Genomic DNA, 13,177 nt, shown 5'->3' on the forward strand with positions numbered 1-13,177 from the left:
TCTGCGGCCATTCTGCCAAAACTCACCTTCAACACACCTAAGTTCTTCTAAGATTAGATTAGACAGATTATCAACGCACCACGATCTCAAAATAGGCGCAATTCAAAATTATATTAAAAAAGTTACCAGAAATTTCTGTTCAGTTCTCACTCATCCTAACAACTGCATCAACTCTCCTAGATGTTCTCCATTTCCCAGATAAAAACACAATTATTCATCTGACATTTTCCATCCTTAACATTTTTTATTCATACTATAATCTTCAGTTCACTGATTTGGACTTTCCACCAGAAACTCACCTAATTCATCGACTGATGGCGGCCACTTATACTTTCGTCTCATTTTATCCATACTACTCATTTTGTTTTACCAATGGTCTTCACCAGATACAGAGTAAAAGGAAGCACTGCTTTCTGAAACTCTAATTCACTATATATTCTTAGTAAATAATCTATCAGTTGTTGGTGGGCAACACTATTATGTCAATGGATGAACAAAAATATTCTTTCCGTGAAGAATATAGCTACAGTCGGTGAGGAACGGTAGAGGATATAGCTCAGGAGTGGAAGTATTATTAAGAGCTCTGTAATCTCCTCATGGCCTGCAATCACATGGTTTCTTTAGGGTGAGATGTAGAGAAATGGCCTAACAACTTTTTGAAGGCCTGCAAAGACTTTGCTGCAACAAAATCTCAAATTCGGCTTTTGCTGCTTTTAATTTTTCGGCTGAGAGTCTTCTGACCGTAGTCACAACAAGAGATCTCTTAGTTCAATGAAAAGTTGAATGTTGTGACTTTTGATTTTATTATTGACGAGTGTTGGCAGCAAAAGATTTGGAAATTGTTTGAGGATTACTTCGTACTGATTCTCTACTGCATGATCCATTGGTGAAATGACACCATAGGAGGGGTCACTGATAGAGGACAATGAAGGGAGGCATAAATTAATTCACAATTTTTGTTTTCAACCAAAAGGTGAAAGAGAGACAAAAATTTTACACCTTTTTGTTGGTTTATTAACATTAGCGGAACAGCTTCAGTATAGCCCACCTTCAAAGTCTGGCGAATTTGTTTTGGCGCCAAAGCACATGAAATACGTTGTTTTGAAAAATGGTTGCTATCCAGATTTTCGAGGAAACTCTGTGTTTTAAAAAATGGTGGCCATCTTGATTTCACCAAAAGTCGTGGATAATAGAAATAAATTTACGACTATTATACACGATTTTAAGAGTAAGAAATAGTAAGAAATGATTAAATAAAAATGATTAAGGTTATATCAGTAATGTTCTAAACCTTACAGAGCTAACATTTACTGATAGCTGTTATTCTTACAATGTACGGACTTCTGGACTTCTGCGTTACTACACTGTTAATTTATAGAAAAATTCATTACCAGCAGTCTTGAGTGCACTTTCATTCCCTCTGGTATAAGAAGAAAGATATTAATCTTTTCTTCTCTAAGCTTCAAAAATTAACTGTGATTTTATTTACACCAACATGTATTTGTATTTTACCCATCTGTAATTTAGCTTAAAAATTAGAAAGAGCAGAAAAATATTCGCTGAGTCCGACAGAGAACGCACATTGCAAATAAGCGAAAGCATAATCATGTAAGCAATGAAGTTAAATACATTTCATGAGAAATTAATAATAAACGAAAATTTTTTAGTAATTCATAGCATTTGCAAACATTTTTTGAAAGATTCTCATACTTACCAACTTTCTAATGATACTCCGATATCCTTTCCCAGTATTTTGAGAAACAAACTCAGGAACGAAGCTCAGTGTATCACAGGAGGTCAGAAAATTAACAAGCATGTGAAAGATTTATCTAAGTTAACATAGTTTACAAAAATGCGACGCAGATCAACTGAAGGTCTTAAGAAAATTATTGAAGATCTCCTTCAGTAATGTTTTTTGAAGGAAGACCTCTTCCTGAAGGAGTAGACAGAATTTTCTACATTGCACTTCAAGCCATTTTATAAAAATGTAAAGCTTCTGAACATTAATACATAAAATTCATGTTGTGGACTAAAGATCGAAAATGCCTTTACCGTGTAACTAATATACATCCGTCTCTGACGGAAATATTTACTCGTAAGAGAATTTTCCTATTTGAAATATCAATATCTGAAAAAGTAGTAATTTGGTCCCTGAAAACAACACATGACGGTTCAACAAAGCATTTAGCTCAGCTTGATCCAGCTGTTCCATATTCTCTAGGAAAACCCATATTTGAGCTAATTATTTTACTATCCTCCTGGTTTCCATATTGACCTTCTAATTCTTTCGTATTATTCTGCGTTTTAAATTTTTAACATTTAAAGTAACTATTCCGCTGCTATAACGTTTGAAAGAAGTGAAGCTACAGTCATATTTACGTTTCTTTGATTCTAACTTCTAGTAGTTTTTTTCCAGTAATGTCATGCCTAATTTAGTTTTCATGGCAACAAAACCTCCTTTAAGTTCTTTTCTTTCACACGGAAATATTATGATATATTATCCAATTAATATTTTGTGATATCTCATCTATTAATATTTCAGTATTAATTGTTCAATTAATATTTCAGCATTCAATTATTCTTGTGATACCTGATCCAATTAATATTTCAGTACGACTTATGTCCTTTTGCATGTGACTAATAATAGCATTAGAATTTCTAGTTCTTCGATATAGTCTCCATAGCTAATTCGAAGATGTCGCTACAGACCATTTCTTGGTTTAATGGTTCAAGATTGCATAGACACTTACCATCAAGACTATCTAAATAAATCGCATAAAATTTATGTTTTGAATCCCTCTAAATAAAAAATGTTGCAAAATTTTTTAAATTCGCTTGTAATTAATATTTAAAATTTAATTACAAGCGATTTTTTCTTCTTCATATGTAATAAATGCTTTCATGTGTAATTTTTCATATGTATTATGCTTGTAATTAATATTAAGCTGTAGATTTAATAGTATATCATTTCCGTGATCCGTATCAAATAATGCACGAACATGGCACTCAATGTATTAATTTTAAAATGAGTGTCACCTGTTGATCAACTATTAATTTTAAAATGAATGGTCTGAAGGAAAAATTCAGGAGTAAAAAACGAGCTCGAAGTATCAATGCGTTTTACAAGTGTGGGGGGAAACTAGTTCCCTATTTTGAATTTGGAATAGTTAATGATGCGTAGATTGCAATGAAAGTTACCTTGTTTTGTAGACTGTAGTGTGGCATCATTTGTAATATTTTTTCCCTTTTTCATATGCCTAATATTTTTTCCTTTTCGTTCCTCCCCCCCCGGAGCCTCTGAATGAGAGATGCCACAAAGATTAAGTAATTCAGGACAGAGCGAAAATTGCAGTGAGGTATGAAGTGTGGCAATCTGTAACGCATGTTCAACGATGGTGGAGGGGCGAACATGGAAAACATGCTGTTTTGGATGCAAAGCCAATTATGTCAATTAGACAATCTCTTTGGGGAAAAAAAAAAAAAAAAAAAAAATTAGACACATGAGAAAAAATATTACAAATGATGTCACACTACAGTATACAAAATAAGGTAATTTTCATTGCAATCTACACATAACATCAATAGCTATTCCAATAAAAATAGGAAGTTACTTTCTGCTCCACCCCGTATATTCTCCTCTATTGACTCGGTTGACCCGAGGGGCTTGTTTTCGCTAACTGAATTGCTTTTGTTTTAGTTGTTATCATTGTTTGTTTTATGTTGTTCTGGATATATTACCATAAAATGTCTCTTTGAACATAGCATACATTTCACTGACACCTTACAGTTCTTTGGATTATATCCGGATTTCAGACTACAAAAACAGCATCTTTTATCAAATAGTATTTTCACTTTTTTTGCACAAAGTAAAGGGAGTACTGTAATCGTGAAAAATTTCGGGTATCATATTTAAACAGAAATGTCCATTTTGACCGTTCGCTAACCCATTTGGACGATTTTTTTTTACGTTACGTCTGCTTGTATTGACAGAATAAAAGACTGGATCTTGTAAAACGGACTCTAAAATGGATTCAAAATGTATTCAAAAGGAAAATTTCGTGATGCATGTACGTACCTAAGTATGTATGCGTGTATGTATTTCGCATAACTACAAAAACGATTTGCCGTAGAATGTTGAAATTTCGTATATGAGACTCTGTAACATCTAGTTGAAGACATTTCATTTTCGCTACAATCAGCAGAACCAAACCATAAGTGTGTGTACATACACACCCACCCCTTTGCCCGCCATAAAAATCTTTACCCGGTCTTTATTTTCGCCAATCGATGGTCGTAAATCATATATTTTCAATTATAGAAGTGATTTAAATGACAAAATTATTCATGTTTTGCAAATGTGACACTTAATTTTCAATAAATAATGAAATCGAACTTTAAAGCGGTCTCTCGTTTCTTATAATTGGGAAAGTTTTATATTCATTATGAAAATTTAAAATTGTAAGAAGTTTGACTTCCGCACAACAAAAATTGACCGAGATATTTAATTTTAAAATTTGCAGTGTTTGATGTCATTTTCAACTTGCCTTGAGAGATCGGGTAATTAAGCTCTAATAATTTGAGGAAATAAGTTTAAATGAAGTGCAGTAAAAAATGGTGTATAATCTAATAAGCCATACGAGGAAATCATATTCTTTTCTTTTGTGTATATGACTTATTTTAACCGGATTTACGACCACGTGCAGTGCTGATAACGACCACGTGTTTCTGAGACTTCTTTGCCGATGCTTTGTTCTTCTTCCTTTTCCCCCTTTCCAGTAATTTCGTTCTCCTGATGAGGAAGGACCTTTAGTTGCCCTCGAAATCAATTGAGTGTTTTAATATATGTACGCTAAATACAAGGTTGTTATTGTGATTTTGATTGTCACACTGGCGTATTTCTTTTCTGTTCTATTAAGTATAACTTTTTGTTGAAAAGGAAGTGTATTCTCGATTTTTGGAGTCACTGTATGCACTAAAGTTCATTTTGATTTTTCTAACTAGTTACCAGTGCTTATTGTGAACGTCTTAGTTCATTCCATACAGGGCTTCTCAGTTCACTTTACAAAGTGATGCGCAGAATAGAAAACAAATAAAAAATAAAAAAAAAAACAAAAACAAAAAACAAAATCTGAAATGTTTCAGATTTTAAATTACGTCCAAAGGGGCGTTTTTTAACATTTTGTGTGTTACCTATCTTTATTAAATATCATATTCCTCGCACTTAAACCATAAGATCCAGTGCAACAGCAATATCGCAAAATAGTTTTAAAACAAGCATATCTTTAGAATTTCCGATACAGAGACTCACGCGCTGGAGATAAAAATGTTTTTTCTGCACAACGTTGCCATTGCTCGCTTTGAAATCCTTGAGTTTGTTAATCAAAAATTCGTCAAAGTTTTAAAAAATAGGAAATCGATCATAAAACAAATTTCAAATTTGGTCTTCCACATGCTCATATTCGTTGGAGGATTACGTTATTCAAAATTCGATGACTCTATGTACCGTTGTTTTATCACAATACGAGAAATATACTTACATTTATGCAGATTTTTCATTATTTAATTTCTTCAAATATAATGCAGGACTCTAACATTTTATGGCAACAGTTTGAAAAGTGAACCCACATTTATGAGTCCGACGCAAAATGCCAAAACGAAACTAATAGTCCTTCGGGATTTAAATCCCTTTGGACTAATAAAGCGTATTGAAAAAGAGGACCCGGCAAATGACGTAGGATTTATACAAATGAATTGGTACATATAAATGAATTCTTACCGAATGAATGCGTACATCTTCGTAATACATTCTAGTGAAGAGAAACTGTTAAATACAGCATCTTAAATTTTGTAAAACAGCTTCAGCATATTTCGAAGAAATGATGTAAATATGAATCTTTCAGAAATTTCTTACGCATCATGAAGTTCCCTTTCATGAATTAAGAATTTTCAGTGTAATTAAGAACCAAAAATTTGAGACTTAGGTAACATTAGTTTACTCCAAAATATGAGTTTTTAAATTTCGCTATTTTTAAAAATTTACGTTTCATCTAGCATAATAATTCATTTGAATATAAATATTAAAAAATTTCTTTAGTTCCGTTATCAACATGAGTTTCCTAGGAGCCATAATTAACAACTTATTGCTATATATATTATGGATACAGAAAGAGGAAAAAAAGATTTATAAACGGGAAGTTGCAATTCTGAATTTTATATTCTTGCTTTCATCAAAGCTTAATAAAATATCAATATTTATAAAACAAAGGTGGATTGTTCCGCTGCTCTTTTAAGACGTATTTAGGTGCTCAGATACGCTTGCGTTGCAATATACACAAAGGCCCTAAGGGGCACCCTAAGGTTTGAGCATTAATCCTCTTTGTTAAATAAGCTTGAGTTCGCATTCAAAGTTAAATTCTGCTCTAGATTTTTTTTAGTTTCAGTCTAACCATGTTTACTTAGTTTATTATGCTTTTTAAAATTAATCACAAACCTTGCCCTTATGAATAACTTTTATTCCTTTTAAATTTTGATTTAACTTTAGAATATTTTATGAATAAAACATAACAAGTTCTTGCAATTAGAACTTGGTTCCTTACTCAACGCTGTGTTCCAGTCCTTGTTTTTTAACACCTAGGGGGATTAATGATTTATTTTAGACGTTTTGGAAATCTGCAACAAATAAGGATTAAAAATTTGTTTCTTATTGTGGAGACAAGGCTTAACAATTTTAGCTTAGTTTCCACATCAAAAAGTGTCCGTTCATTCCGCTTATTTCTATTTCTTGATAATAATTTGCAAGAAGTAACATTTTATATCATTTATGTAATATATAAAATACATTTCCAGCACCATACACAAAGGATTTCCTAGTTTACGATTTTTTAAGGACTGAGAAAAATAATTCCTAAAATCGAAAATGCATAAACCGGAATGCCATTAAAAATTAAATATATATACCTATGCCCTTCGCGATTGCACTTATTTGTAAGACATCTGCAAAAATAGTACTACTTTTTTTCGTTTTATTACATATTGCTGATAATCAGCTGATTATCTCATATCACTAACGTTAGTAGATACTTCTCTCCCACTTTTAATTTTCATTTTTTTTTAACTTCCTAGAAGAAAGTATTGTATATTTCTCTCGCCTTCTTAGCATACCTTCATGGTGTAGTAGCCAGTACACTCGAGAGTAAGGCATTTCTCATTGTTCATGTCTCCTGCTTCAAAATAACCTTAATGTCTCTACTGTGGCGCCCGAACTAAAAGGGTGGTGGATGATGATTCTCCACCACTAGCATTTGGCGATTGGGTCCACTAATCCCCAGTCGCTTTTTAAAAGGGGTAGTGTGTAAGGTATTTCTCCCGCCTTCTTAGCATGCCTTCGTGGTGTAACGGCCAGCACACTCGGCGCGTATGCGAGAGGTTCGTGTCCTGGCGAGGGCATTGGTCGTTTTTCGTGTCTTCTGCTTCAAAATAACCTGATATCTCTACAGTATAAAGGAAGTATTGTAATCGATAAAATTTTCGGGTATTCTATTTCAACAGCAATATCCATTTTAACCTTTCCAGAACCGATTTTGATTATTTTTTTGTGGGACGTCTGGATGTATAGATGAAGCAAAAACTCGACTTTCCAAAATGGATTGTAAAAGGGATGCTTACATGCGTCTTTGCTCTTCCTTTTTTAAAGCCGTTTTATTATCGAATATATTTCTTATATATGGTATATGGTCTCCGTTGAAAATGAGTACTATTGTATTGCTTTAAATTTATCTTTTGTAGAATGGCAACGAAAATAGTATTCATTTGGAATATTCTAAACTCTGGAGTTCTAAATGTTGAATAAAGATATAAGCCTGTTCTAATTACGTGTCATATTTTATCTTTAGACAAATATTGCAGATTCAAAACAACCGAAATTGAAGAGTAATTGAATAAGATAGATGACTATGCTCTTAAATTTTATATAATTAGAGAACAAATTCAGTCTTTACACAAACGTGAAAACGTTGAAGTTTCTCCTTTGTGTTATTCTAGAAAGGTTCAAGTCCAATTATCTAAAATTGAATTGAAGAAATCTGATGGGGGAGTTTAAAGGATGGATCGGGTTTTGGTCTCAGTTTCCCAACATTTCTAATGATGAATCTTTTAACACCTGAGGATAAATTTGATTTTTTATTTCAATGCATGAAACCAAAGTCACCAGCTTGGGAATTATTAAATGGTTTCCTCGCTCTAAAGAGAATTATAAAAAAACTATTAGGGCTTTTAAAATTTAGATTTGACAAAAAAAAAAAAAAAAAAAAAAAAAAGTTTTAAATTGAATATTACGGTCAAGAACACATAAGTTTAGGTAAAGAACAGATGAAATCTGCAGTTCTTTTACACCATAGTTTAGAAGTATTTGGTGTTCCTCCCTTTTACCTGATGACTAAGTGTGGAGGAACCTAGTGAATGACGCTAACGCTAAGCGAATAAGCGTTAGTTGGCCCCTAAATATCGAATTAGCTAGCGAAGCTATCAAGGGCCCGTAGTACGGCCAAGCGTAGCAACAGATGTGGCCAAAAGGCAAACTCACATTAGTCAGAAACTATGCTTCTTTCTCTTGAAGTCAGTGAAACTTAAATACTACTCCTACTCATTTGCATTAAACGCGATTCTAAAAACATATTCTGGTAAGGAATTTGAAAGCTGAAATTAGGAAAGGTAGGAAAGGAGCTTAAAACTAACAATTATAAACTTAAGATAAACCTTACAAGTTGAATTGACAGCATTAATCTCTTTGGGTATGATAAAAGTCAAGTACTCAGCTGTGATATTCCCCTTTGAGGAATTAACGTTGCCAGAAACAACAGTGAAAGCTTTGGATCGCTATCGTATTTCTAAGAATATTTGTAACTTAAATCATTCAGTCTGCATTCGGCCTTCTTAACTTTTTAAGACTTGATGTAGAAAGTGAGGAAAAATTAAAAGTTAGCTTTTTATTTAATTGGGAAATTAAATATTATTCTAACTTTAGTTAACTAAAGGTTAACTAAGAAAAATTAACAACAGAAATAAAGACATCCCTACGGCTGCTGCCTTAATTTCAACAGAGAATTCGAGAATTAAAGAAAGAGTTTGCATTTCTTGTGATAGAAAAACTCGTAATTCACAAGACTTTGCTGCAGTTACTAGTTCTTCAATTGATAAACGCAATAAAATACTGAAGAAGATAGGAACCTGTTTTAAAGGTTTAAAGACACGTTATCTGATTTCGAAATGTCGAGATTTTCTAAGCTGTGTATTATGTAAAAGTCAGCCTTACTCGCTAATGCGTTCCAAAATTAAAAACTCTAAAAACGTGTAAGGATTATGTTAATTTTATTAACAGTTAAATTTTAAGTTCCTTTCCTGCCAAATTCTTAACTGCAACTTACTTCTTCCGGCCAGAACGTAGTTTTGGAATCTTGCTGAATATTGAATGAGGAGGAGCGGTATTTAGACCACGAAGTTACTTACTGAGTCAGAGAGAATCAGAGTTTCTGATTCATGTGCTTCTGCCTTTTTGGCCACACTCTCTCTCAAAGCTGTTATTACTTTCGGCCGTACTCGGGCCCTTGCTAAGCTTCGTAGTCAAATAAGTTAAGGGGCCAACTCAATTTGAACCTTGATAGCTTCGGCTATTACTTCTTTAGTTAATCTTAGTTTTAGTTTAATTCTTAGTCTTTTAAGTTCAAGTCCAAGTGCTTGTACACGCCCAGGCGGAGTTTTGTTAAACCTTATTGGAATAATAAAGGGTTAGTTACCCTTCTATCTTGTTGTTTCTTGTCACCGAACTCAAGCGATTATTCGCTTATGAGTTCTTAGATTCTTCACTTCCAACATTAACTTAGAATTCCGAAGTGAGGAACTCTACAAACGATTAAACGTCACTGAATTAAAATGAAACAGAAGTAGTTAAAACTTTATCTATTTGATCTAAGAATTCGAGTTTATATTTAGAAGCTTTGATTCCACATTTTATTGTTGATAATAAAACATAGACATGGGTCTGGTGGAGTATTATGTGATTCAAGCTCTCAGAGAAGTTATAGTAAGAATTCATTTGCAAAAAAAAAAAAAAAAAAAAAAAATGTAATTTGATGCCACAGGGCAGGGTAACTTTATTGCAAATACTGTTTGGTAGTAAGAGGATTACGTTTTCAACACATGATGTGCTCAAAATTAAGTTATCGTGTATTGATTCTCAAACTGCTTTTGAATTTGACGTTATTGGATCTTATCATATTTGCATTAGCCTACCAAAATTTAGAAATGAGAAGATTTAACAGACTCTTAAAAATCAGAGTTTGGATGGCATTCAGGTATTATTAGGTGCTGATGCTTCTGCGAAAATTGTAACGTTTGATATGGTTTCTGTTGAAAAGAACTTAATGGCACTCAGGACCACTATAGGATGGACTTATTTAGGCAGTTACGACATAACTTCTGGTTTTTCCAATTTGCTAATTTCAGTTGCTTGCTGTGCCGAAACATTGAAATTTAGAAAGCTAGGAACACTGGGCATTTCAAATTCAGTTGAACGAATTGCACACGAAGAAAAAGATAAAGAAGTCGAAATTTTTTTTTGAGAATATTAAACAAAAGAAAGGTGCTGATCGTTACGTGGTAAGTCTTCAGTCGATTAATGGGTAACCTTCCTTAGAATGTTGTAATGTTGCTGAAAAAAGACCTCGCGGTGCATGGAAGAAAGAGGAAACTGAACAAGTTTCAAGAATATGACTATGTAATTAAAGACTAGTGAAAAATAGCAATAATTAAAACTGTAATAGAAACAAATGGTTATGAAAGGCCTTATTACTTACCACATCGAGCTATTTTTAAAGAATGTAGCACCACGAAAATTAGGACGGTATTTGATGCATGAAACCAATAAGAAAATGTACATTCTTTGAATGACAGTCTGGAATTAGATAAAATTTAACAGATTAAATTCCAATAGTTTTAACTAATTTTAGAACTTATGCATTCGTTTTAACATATATAGAAAATAATTTTCTGCAAATAGAAACTGATTTAGCAGATAGAGGGCTTCTATGTTTCCTTTGGTGAGAAAAAGAAATATTGTTGAATCCAGATACTGCAGATCAGTTTTTGGTGCTCTATTTTTTCTTTCAGTTTGAGTAATTAATTTGTTAGAAAATTCACTTAAATGTTTAAGCAAAATCGCCGATAAGTTAAGAGGCACATTCTACATGGATAATTTCTGTTGTCTCTGAAAAAGAAGAAATTGATTAACGTATTAATGAAGCTATGGAGCTATTGCCTTCAGCTAGATTTAGCATTAGAGGTTCGAAAAGTAGTTTAGATTAGATGAAGGTCCAGAAAATATGCTACGTAATCAGTGTTACTGCCCATCAGATGAATTGGGATGTCGAGTAATATCTTACACTGAAGCGCACACAAGACGAATTTTACTCTCATGCATTCAGAAAGTTTTTGATCCTATAGGAGTTCCATAACTAGCCATTTTTATTACAAAGATTGTTTTGAAGAAGACTTACTGATTAAAGTCTGATTGGGAAGAAGAACTACCGAAAGACTCTCAGAAAGAATTTACATAGTAAATGGTTTAAAGAAATATATGTTCTGAATGACTGTCGAATCTCAAGAAGAATGTTTGCTATCTCTACCGGCTTCTTGCACGTCTTCTGTGATGAAAGCAAATTAGCGTATGGCGCTCGTATACTTTTAAGAGCTGAAAAAAATGAAGAAGTTTTCTTGATTCTTGGCTTAAAATTCCGACTTGAGTCCTTTAAGAAGATCACTTTATCGAGGCTGGAATTGATGGCCGCACTTCTAGGTACAAGGTTACATCGGCTTAAGAGTTTGAACAATAAAAATATGAAACTCATTTCTTGTCAGATTCTTCAGTAGCTCTTGCACGGTTAAAAGTATGAAATAACTGATATACAATATATTGTAGAAAACAGAGTTTAGAGATTCAAAATCGCAGCAAAAAAGATGTTGGAAATGTACACCAGGCATCTTAAACCCTGATGATTTATTGTCAAGAGGATTGCAACCTCTAAAATCTCAGTGGTGAAAAGAACTCAATTCGAAGAAACCTTCAGGAATCAGAACTCAGACCTTCAAATGATCCTAATTCTAATATGGAAAAAACCAATTGAGACCGACTTCGAACTGTCCTTTCAGCGAATAATTCCCTGTTTGAAACTATTCTAGGTGCATCCAGATTTTCGAAATATTCTATGATTGTTAGAACTATTGCTTGGCTATTAAGATTTCAACCCAACTTACTTGACCAATGAAAATCATCGAGATAATATATCTGTTGAAAAAATTTTAGGGAAAAAAATTATTTTCCCTTATACAGAAAGATGCTTTTGACGGAGAACGAAGAAAGTTTGATCAGAAAACTCTTCAGGTTTTCGTTGATGAAAATGGAATTTTGAGAATGAAATCTCCAGTTTTGGAATCTCCATATCTACAGTATTTCCTAAAATGTTACCTTCAAAAAGTAATTGTCGAAAGAATAATTAAGCAATTACACTTAGAGAATAAACATGATGGATTATAAACACTTCTAATGATTCTGAGAGAAAGAGTTTGCATTATCAAATGTAGAAAAATCTGTGGTGAAAAGATGCCAGAGACACCTAATCAAGGCCTTAAAAGTATCCCTTCCTCTTTTACCTGAGGACAGAATAAAAATGGCGAAAAGATTTTTGTAGATACATTAGGTATATTTTTGGAAGTAGAAGAATTGAAAAATTAGCAATCGCCTTCGCCGGGAATCGAAACACGGACATCTGAAATACCGGATCAGTGTGCTGACTACTACACAGCGAAGGCACGCTAGGAAGGCGGGAGAAATACCTTATAATTTTAAGTGACAGGAATTGATCTTGCTGGCCCAATTTTCTTGAAAGAGAATTTAAAGGCTTGGATAGTAATTTTCACAAGTACAGGTTTTAGGGCTATTCACCTTGAAAAGCTACACAAGTGAAAATTACTACCCAAGCCTCACTTCTTTGAGTACCAGCACCTTTACAGATGCATTTATTTCACGAACAGGTCCAGCTGAAATCGTATACTCGGACAATGGCTTGCATTTCATAGGTTTAAATAAAGATATGAATCAACTGGATTGGACTGATATCGAAAAGAA

Source organism: Stegodyphus dumicola, chromosome 1 (genome assembly GCF_044657685.1).
Source record: "Stegodyphus dumicola isolate Sdum_Otavi_A_Nest chromosome 1, ASM4465768v1".
Classification (NCBI taxonomy): Eukaryota; Metazoa; Arthropoda; class Arachnida; order Araneae; family Eresidae; genus Stegodyphus; species Stegodyphus dumicola.